Genomic DNA, 8,271 nt, shown 5'->3' with positions numbered 1-8,271 from the left:
TGATGTGTTTAAATCAGGTTAAAGATATTTATCAACTCAAACATTTACTATATTTATAGTGGGAACTTTCACAATCATTTATGCTTTTCAAACATTTATGTTTTTCATTGTTATCCTTAATCACCTTACTTTGCAATAGCATACTAGAACTTCTTACTACTACTGACTTGAACTTGATTACTCATTCACTAACATTTCCCTCTCACCAACCTCTGGTAATAACTATTCCATTCTTATCTTCTAGATCAACTTTCATATATTGTACATGAAAGCTTTTCCATTTTACTTGTAACACCATATAATTGACTATTCTCTCCTTAAAATCCAAGTAATGCTAAGATTTAGTCATTTTACTTTTGTTTGATTAAACAGCTCTTACTTTTCTGTTCTCTATTTGATATCTTTCTGTTCTTATTTTTGTTACTCACTTCCTTTTGCTAACTTTGCATTGGTTCAGTTATTTTTTGAAATTACTTGAGGCATATCATTTGTCCAGACTTACCTCCACAGAGTTTTCCTACATCCTATAGATTTCACTGTGTTGTTTTCTCATTGTGGTTTGCTTGAAGATTTTTTTTCTTGTTTCTTTTTTTTTTTCAAATTTTTATTATCAAACTGATTTACAGAGAGGTTAAAGTTTCATACGTTAGGCATTGGATCCATTTCTTGTACTGTTTGTTACCTTGTCCCTCATACCATCCTCCCTCCTCCCCCTTTCCCTTTCCCCCCATGAGGTGTTCAGTTCACTTACACCAAACAGTTTTGCAAGTATTGCTTTTGTAGTTGTTTGTCTTTTTTTACCCTGTGTCTCTCAAATTTTGGTATTCCCTTTCAATTTCCTAGTTCTAATACCAGTATACAAGGTTTCCAATATACTCAGATAAGATTACAGAGATAGTGTAGGTACAACCACAGGAAGGTGATACAAGAACATAATAAAAATCATACTAATCAAGACATTGTTCAGTGAAATTTGTTTATAAAATTACTTGAAATAATAAAAAAGCATAGAATGAAAAAATATATACCAGTTCTAGCTTTTGGTGGTTAAATGGAGATAAGAGTCTCATGGACTTTACTGCTTGGCTTGCCTTTGAATAGTGATCCTCAGATTTCAGCCTCCTGATTAGGATTATAGAAGTGAGACACTGGAGTCTAGACACAGTCTTTCTATTTAGCATTTTTATTCATACATATAATTGTACAATATAGTGCATTTCATTGTGACCTTTTTTTTTGGCCTGTCCTGGGGCTTGAACTCAGGGCCTAGGTGGTGTCCCAGAGGATTTTGTTCAAAGCTAGCATTCTACTACTTGAGCCACAGCTCTACCTCTGGCTTTTTGATGGTTAAAAATGAGATAAAAGTCTCATGGGCTTTCCTGTCTTGGCTGGCTTTGAACTGCAATCCTCTGATCCCAGGTTCCTGAGTAGATAGGATTACAGGTATGAGTCACTGATGCCCACACCATTGTGGCATCTTTGTATGTGCCTATAATGTATAATGGTTATATTTACCCTATTATTCCTCTCTCCTAGTCCCCTTTCTCTTTCCAAATAGCCCCCTTCTACTTTCATGCTTTTAAAAATAATTCAAATTCCACATACGAGATAAGTGGTATTTTATTTTTTGTAAGTAAGTCTCCATTCTTTTAAATCTACAGGTAGCCATAGGGACTGGAAAAGTATTTTATCTTTGAAGAGAAAGCGGAACAAAACCACTAGCAATGGAAGATGGAGCAGAAATCATACTCTGCACTTATTTTACCATGTTCCCCAATAATCAGTCTTAGTGACATATGTGATGGTATCAAAGCTCATAGTAAGATGCCTAGTGTAAGAAAAGTGAGACAAAAATATACCTTTATTTACCTAGCTTTTCCCTTACCCTATTAGCTTCTTGCTCATTTTTTATGGAGATGAAAGGTACCATACAGAAATTTAGTGAAATTTGATCATTCTGGTGCATTTCCAACAGTTAGACCAAATGATCAGTTATTTTGGTCTAGTGAAATCCCTTTTTCTGGAAAACGTCTGAAATATATTTCCTTCATATCCTGTGAAGGCACCCATTTCCCTTCTCACAGAGGATCTTAAGAAGTGGCCATGTGCTGATACCTGTTTACAAAAAAAGCTCCTAGAACCCAGGAAAATGAGCCTCTTTTCCAGCTATAAAGTATGTTTTTCTTCCTGAAAGAAGATACTTCAGTGTATGAATCAAATTTTTAGTGGAAAATATGCATAAAGTGAATCTCTTCAAAGACTAATTTATTCCTGTTTATGAAGATGCATTTCCTCTTTCATTTTTCTGATTACAGTTTTAAGGATTCTTTGAGAAAAAATATTTTTTTGAAATTGCTCTCTAACTTAATTCCTACTGTTATTTCCCTTAATCTATACTCTTCTTACATTAAATTTGCATTACTGATTGGTTCTCCAAAGGAGTGCTCCACCTCTTTGTTGTCTTTTACTGCAATGCATTCTGGATACCCTCATTTCAGTGATCTTTTAGGGAGCAGTAGAAAGAGTTTGGGCTCTAGAAGCAAACAGACTTGGGTCTGAATCCTTTCATCCCCACTTACTTGTTTTAGGATCTTTGATAATTAAACTTTTGTGTTTAAATTTGGTCTTGCCAAGGTGGGAGATAATATTCATTTCTGCTCCACAGGATTATTGAAAAGATTGTCACTTAGAATGATGAATGTATATACAAAGTACTCAAAAAATAGTAATTTTTATTTCTGTCTATTAACTGTTTCAAATTCATCAATAATGTTCTCTATTCTATGGCTTTCATGCTTTAAGAGCTTCTTTGTGTACTTCCATCCTCAAAGTTTCCCTAATGCTGCTTCCTAACATGCTTCAGGCAATGTTTTGTGATATTACTCAGACAGCACATGCTTATGGTCCATTTGTGTCCTTGGTAAAATACTTTCTCACTATTGAAATTGGTTGCCTCTTCCTTCTGTTTAAACTTGTTGAACTTTATGCACATAGATGTCTTGTTATAGCTTAACTATGTTTGCATACACTCAAAATATTTTCTTTAATGTATCAGTGTGTTTAAATAATCACAGTTCTTAAAACTTAGTTACCTACTTTAGCCTCATGTTAAGTAGTAGTATTCATAAAATCACAGATTTGAATTGCAAATTTTAGATATTGTAAAGCTTTAAAACACACACTTTTTAATTTTTTAAAGTTATTCATTCTTTTTTTGTTGTTGTATTTTTTACTTTTTGTTCCAGGTACTGGGGCTTGAACTCAAGGCCTGGGAGCTGTCTCAGAGCTTTTTTTCTTTTTTTTGCTCAAGGTTAGCAATCTATTACTCAAGCCACAGCTCCACTACTGGCTTTTCTTCCTTTTGAGTTGCTTATTGGAAATATGTCTCACGGACTTTCCTGCCTGGGCTGCCGTTGAACTGTGACCCTCAGGTCACAGCTTCCTAAGTAGTTAGGATTATGGTTGAGAGGTACCAGCTCTCATTCTTTTTACTATCTAAAATATAACCCCCCTGGATGACTCCAATAGGACATGTTCTACTCATTAGGAAGCATAAGTTAAACTAAAATTGTCCTATTAAACAAAGAAGGACCACCAAACCTTCCTGAACAGATATAGTCCAGGGTGGATTTGGGTTAAAAAGTCACAAACCGGCTGGGAATGTGCTTAGTGGTGGGAGAGTGCCTAGCTCATCCTGACCTCTGGCTGTGCCGATGTCGCCAGGATGTCGGGAGCCAAACTTGCAGCTAGATTCATTCTCACCTGTGGCTGTGCTGTTATCGCCAGGATATGCTAGATGCAAAGACATTTGTTCACAGCCACTATCTGGAATTGCTTTGTTATCCCGTGTTTACTGTAATCAAATGTGGCAAACTTCAAAGCCTCTTTGTGTTCTTGAATTTTAACAACCCTATGCTATTCCCTGATTCCAAAACTGCATATAATCTGGGAGTTAAGAATAAACTTGGCTGCAGTCTTCAGTTACAACCTTAAGATGCAGACCTCCCATACCCCTCTTTGCCTCTTGTCTTTTTTCTCTTGTCTTGTATTTTTCCTTTTCTTTAATCCTCGCCCCCCTAATTCAGGATTTCCTTTTCACTGCCAGCTGGCCCAGCAGATGTGGCACTCGGAACAGGGACCTGAACACCTGGGACGATGGCAGAGGACTCCCGCTCAGGTAAGGACGTCTGATCACTTGGGAAGGAGAGTGGGAGAGAGAGAGTATTGTCGGGAGTAAGAAATTATGGGATAAAGTATAGGCTGCATGCTATACGTGCAGGCCCCCAAAGGCATGCTTAACTTCCGGGCAGTGAAAGTTGGCCAAAGTCACTTAGAACGTTGCTTTTACTTTGTTGAGGAAGCATGCTCCCAGTTCCTGGAGGAAGGAACCAATAACTTAGAAACTTGGCAAATAAATAAATAAATAAATAAATAAATAAATAAATAAATAAATAAGGAGAGATTCAGAAACATTATGATGCAAATGGCCCTGAGAAAACCCCAGTGGATGCTATTATTCTTTGGTATCTGGTCCGAGATTGCTTAGATCCTAGACATGAACAGATTAAATCCAATCAGTCGATTGGAGAAACTGAACAGGGACCTGATGAATGTTGCCCAGCCCTGGGAGCGTATGCTGCTGCCCAGGAAGAGCTGAGAAAATTAATAAGATCTGAACCCAATGGGCTACATATTAAGGAAGACTCAGATGGTCCAGACACTGAGGAGAAATTATGCAATGAGCCTACTAAAGATAGATTGACCCATGTTGAGAATATGTTTAAATTAGTTATAGCTCTATTGTCACAGCTTCATCCAGAACAACAAACTCCTTTAAAGGTGAGCCCCCACCAACAGTCCTGGCAGACTTACAGTTCTCCTAGATGCAGGCTGCTTGCAGAGGGGAGGGACCTGAGGCTAGGGAAATGCTAACACCACCGAGGTAACTTCTCTTGACCAAGAGCTTTACTTCCATCCACCACGACGACGACAGATTTGAAACCCCAACCAGGGTGAGTGACCATTAGCCTGGAGCTTGGATTTTCCATAAAGCCACTGGGCTAGGTCTAGGAGATCAGCTATTGTGGGTGTTTGGAGTCAACTGATCCCTAGTTCAGCTCCGCTGGTTGCTCATCAAGTGGGGGACAGTCTAAAATGCTCCAGGAAAGCTGCTCAAGTTTGAGCCCAATCTTACACGTTTGGAATATTTTGCAGGACTTACCTAAATTCTATGAGCGCTCAGGCAGATGAAGTTCTCTCTGCCTCTTTTTCTGCCTCCCTCTAAACTCTGCCTGCCTGCCTGTGACATAGGACGGGTATCGATATTTGTTTAACATCTGCTTAGAAAGACTCAAAGAAAGGTTTTCTATTCTTGTTACTGATGTTAAGTTTGGAGACTCAGTTAAATTCTGCTTGTTTGGCTAAATCTTAAATTTTCTCTAGCATTGAGCATGTGGCCAACAATAGGATTGGTTGGAGTGGAAGCCTGCCCATCTCCCAGGTGACAGGGATGCCAAATTCCGGAGGCTGGGCAGGGACTTGGAGTCTCCAGCTCCCGGTAACCCTGCCCCCACTCTGAACTCTGTAACTATGGCCTTGCATTTCAAAGGTGACTTGCAATTCAAATGCTGGAAGATGAAGGTGTCTTACTGTGAGCTTGCTGTCTGTGTTCTGTTCATAAGCTCCCCATGGGAGCTGAACTGGTTTCTCAAAATGTGGCTTCTTGGATAATCTGTGAAAATTTTGGTTTGCTGAAAAGGTTTTTTTTTTGTTTACTGTCTAACCACGTGGTTTTAAAATATAGGCAAAATAATATCATTTGCCACTGGAATTCCAAAAAACTTACATGGCCAATTAAAGAACAATTCTAAGCGTGCCCCAAAGCTTGTGCACATTGTCTGTATGTGTATATATGTCTGTCTATGTCTATGTATTGGTAAAACTTAAAAACAAAACAAAAAACAGGTTTTAAACCCAAACTGATATGTTTGGGTACAAACAAATGTGTCTAAGAAAAACTCCAAAAGGTTCTAATATACAGCATGTGATATAAGTACAATGATGTAAAACCAGTGTGTTATTCTTTATGTCTATCTATGCTAAGAGTCAAGTGTACATCTAATCCTGACAATTCTTTGGTGAGGACTAAGATTTTGCTTCTCCATTTTTTTTCTCTTCTTTTTTCGCTGTGCTCTCATAAACTCTTTAAGATCAAGTGTCCAGAGTCATTTTGGAACAACTGTACAAATGTGACTATTAACCTAAATTTTCCTGACCCAAAATTAACATTTTGCTTTATAGGATGCAGGTTGCCATGTGTGCTAGCTGAGTGGACCGCAGCAGTCTGTGGCTACAAAAAGCTGCCTCCACAGTCAGCTCCCAAACTGCCTGGTTTGCTCAGGCATCTAGGAGTCCTGTGAGGATTTTGACAGGCCCAGACTGTTGAAGGCTACTACCCTGGCTCTGCCTGCCCCAAGATTAGAGTTGGGTTTATAGCAGGCCCATCATGACAGAGTTGCAACCGAGACTTATTCCAAGGTTAAAAGCATCAGAGTTGTGTCTGGCAACCACAGGGTTGCATTGGGGTAGCATTGATGTCTTCTCCCTCCATGACTCACAAACTGTCGTTCGTGGCTGCTACAGAGAGCAGACTTGGTTGGCCTTCGATCTGTGTGGATTTTGTGACTAGGAAGATGGTTAAAGACCCAAGCCTTCTAAAATCTGTTAAAAAATGCCCTTAACCAGTCTGTGTAGAAATTTACAGGCAACAAGCAGAAAGTGTGACAGCCTATCCAGGGAACTCTGAGATGCTACTACAGCCTTATCCAGATGCAAGCCATCTCTCCTGCTGGCCTGCTAATTTGGGATGGAAGACACAGCCACTTCACATCCACTGAAGCTGAGACTTTTATTGTTATTCATTTGTTTTCTCTTTCACATGCCAGTAAGGTAAGGTTAAATAATATGATTTGATTTAATGGCACATGGATCCCATTCAGTCTGCTGTTCTTTAAGTGTTACAGCAAAACTCTGACAACTATTTGTTGGTCAATTCTTAACAAATTACAGGTAAACTCTACTCCTTTTGTTCTCCTGTTGCTTTAATTGGAAATAAAAAGGGCTTCTATGGCTAAGACTCCCTGGATTACAGTTCAAAGCCAGCCCAGGCAAAGAAAAATAAAAATCCCTCTTGGTCATATTTGAGGTCCTTATTATTTTACTAGTCAGAAATTACAGATTAGAACTTCTCATTTGCGTACTTTGCATGGTTTTCAAGAATTTCTGGGAGATATTAATTGGCTTTGCCCTTATCTTAAATTATCCACAGCTGAATTAAAACCCTTATTTGATCTATTAAAGGGGGACCCTGACCCTACATCTCCCAGAGAAATGACAACTGAAGCAGCCGAAGCCTTAAGCATAGTAAATTCTGCCATTTCTTCCCAACATGTAAATTATATTGATTACTCAGCCCCTTTGGAAGCACATATTTTAACTATACCTCATTCTCCAACAGCAGTCCTCTGGCAGAAGGGACCCCTTTTATTGCTTTCCTTGCCTGCTACTCCTTCAAAAGTGTTAACTCCCTATTATAAATTGGTAGCCACCTTAGTTCCATATGTGCCATGTGGAATCTTGTAAGTATCTTGGACGAGATCCACGGGTTATTTACATACCCTATACATTACAACAGCAAGAATGGCTTTATATTCATTGTGATTCCTGGGCCATTGCTTGGGACAATTTATGGGCATAATTTCACATCATTGTCCCTCCAACAAATTACTTCACTTTGTCTCTTCTTACCATTTAGTGAGGGCAATGCTATTACAGATGAGGCTACTCAAATTTTTCTCACTCAAATTGACTTAGCAAAGCAATCACATGCTACCCACCATCAAACCAGTCGTGCCTTACGACAGCAATTTCATCTCACATGTGAGGCGGATCGTCAAATTGTAAAAACTTGTCCCAACTGTACTACCTTCCTACCTGTGCCCTCCAATGGCATTAACCCTCGAGGCTTAGTGGCCAACCATGTTTGACAAATAGATGTTACCCACATTCCCTCTTTTGGAAGGCTCCGCTTTGTCCATGTTACCATAGACACTTACTCTAATTTTATTATGACTACTCCTCTTAGCGGGGAGGCTAGCAAACATTGTATCTCTCATGCCTTACGCTACTTTGCTACTATGGGACTTCCTAATGGTCCAGGATATGTTGGACGAGCTTTTCAAACTTTTTGCAAATCTTACCAAATTGTACACT

This window comes from Perognathus longimembris, chromosome 28, assembly GCF_023159225.1.
Source record: "Perognathus longimembris pacificus isolate PPM17 chromosome 28, ASM2315922v1, whole genome shotgun sequence".
Taxonomy (NCBI): domain Eukaryota; kingdom Metazoa; phylum Chordata; class Mammalia; order Rodentia; family Heteromyidae; genus Perognathus; species Perognathus longimembris.
Note: the sequence above shows the minus strand (reverse complement) of the source record.